Source organism: Dicentrarchus labrax, unplaced genomic scaffold (genome assembly GCF_905237075.1).
Source record: "Dicentrarchus labrax unplaced genomic scaffold, dlabrax2021, whole genome shotgun sequence".
NCBI classification, from domain to species: Eukaryota; Metazoa; Chordata; class Actinopteri; family Moronidae; genus Dicentrarchus; species Dicentrarchus labrax.
In genome coordinates, this window is record NW_026136715.1 from 4,162,865 (window position 1) to 4,165,194 (window position 2,330).

Here is a 2,330-nt window from a genome sequence, read left to right on the forward strand (position 1 = left end):
AACAAGCATCTGGTCTTCTTCAAGTCACTGCATGTTTAAAGTTAAGTGTTGAAGTACATCATTTATGCAAAAGTTTAATATATTGTGTTTTTGTTCCATATACATTTTATATAATAATATTAATAATAATAATAATAATACATGGCAGCAAGACGTATTGGTGTATTTTTTCTATTAACTCTGAATAAAACTAAATATGAGTAAATGTGTGGATCTTTTTTCTATGTTCATACAGTGGAAACGTGGTCCAAGATGTTATCATTACAGGTTTTGTGCTACAGCATGACGTGGACACATTCAGACTACACAAAGAAAACAGATTTGAGATAAGAGAAGATAAAATGTTCCTTTATTGATCCCTCACAGGGGAAATTCAAATTAGCACATCAGTACAGGGGAATGTAGTGCAAAGAGTAAAGAGAATGCAATAGAATAAAGTATAATAAAATATATAAAGACAAAAAGACTAATGTTTTTTTCTCTTGATCACCACAGCAGCATAAAATAGTATAAAGTTTATTTTATCACCAGCAGCTATCATTTAGTGTTCAGTCTTAAATGAAGCAGTATGTGGCTGAAAGATGGTTTTATTCTTTGGCCTAGTTCAAAAGTTAAAACTCAGAAATACTGTCTCATTCCCAATCCTTCTTTTATTCTACTGTCAGACTGCCAACCACAAATCTGTGCAAGAACATTGTCAATAAAAGAAGAAGCGGGAACAAAAATGTCAGTATACAAGTATTCAGTATGTTCATCTTTACCTGTGCCTATTTATTTTATTTTATCATTGTTGAAATTCAGTTTCTTTTAAAACATAAATACCATAATTCAAACACATCTACCCAATGCCGTGCATGTTGTATATAATGTATATACTGTGATATCCACCAACCTCATGTCCTACATAAAGAAACCTGCACGTAAATATTAATTTCAGCATCCTGAATGCACTCTATTGTCTACACATGTTATTGTTTTTGTTTATATATATATCTATAACAGTACATAGTTCAGAATCAGAATCAGAATCACTTTTATTGGCCAGGTATGTGTGCACAAACAAGGAATTTGTTGCTCTCAATGTACAAACACAGATTAATAGTATAAATAAACAGAACAACAACAAAAGACATAGGCTCATATGTACAATTATACATATATATATATATAAACAAACATTTGTAGATAGCAGGCAACGGTGCAGAGAGCAAAGGACGCTGAAATAAATATTTAACGTGCAGTTTATGATTATTTTGTTGAGCTTGTTGTCCTGTTTATTTATGCTTATTCTATGTATGTATGTATGAATGTCATTTATTTATTTTTTTACCTTTATTACCTACCAATTTCCTCCTCCATTTGCACTGTTTTCCTGGACCTTCTTTCATTCACTGTCTTTTCTAACTCCATCTGCACTACCTCTGCTAAATGCTGTGACTTTTAAATTGCACACAGTTTATTAAAAGCTATTTTATTTCTACTTTTACTTTTTGTATAGTTTTCTATTTTAATGTATGTTTGCTGCTACTGGATGCTTGAATTTCCCTCTGGATATATAAAGTATCTGTCTATCTATCTATCTGTCTATCTATCTATCTATCTATCTATCTATCTATCTATCTATCTATCTATCTATCTATCTATCTGTCCTATCTATCTATCTATCTATCTATCTATCTATCTATCTATCTATCTATCTATCTATCTATCTATCTATCTATCTATCTATCTGTCCAATCTATCTATCTATCTATCTATCTATCTATCTATCTATCTATCTATCTATCTATCTATCTATCTATCTATCTATCTATCTATCTATCTGTCCAATCTATCTATCTATCTATCTATCTATCTATCTATCTATCTATCTATCTATCTATCTGTCCAATCTATCTATCTATCTATCTATCTATCTATCTATCTATCTATCTATCTATCTTTTTTGGGTATCCTGATTACATAACTACATGTAATCCGTTACTCCCCCAACCCAATCCTGACTGACCACTGATCATCCCTCAGCAGAGATCTCCTCTCTCTCTCTATATATATATAGGTTAGAGATAATGTAGCCTAATGTATGTTTAATGTATACTTTATATATATTTTTTAGTTACGATTTTAATTCTACTCTTAAGGTTATCTATCTATCTATCTATCTATCTATCTATCTATCTATCTATCTATCTATCTATCTATCTATCTATCTATCTAACTATCTATCTATCTATCCATTTCAAAATAAAGGTTGTTTATATATATATATAAAACCTTTATTTTGAAATCCCTCAGCGGACGTGCCCGTGTCTCTGCCGTTGGCTCACGCA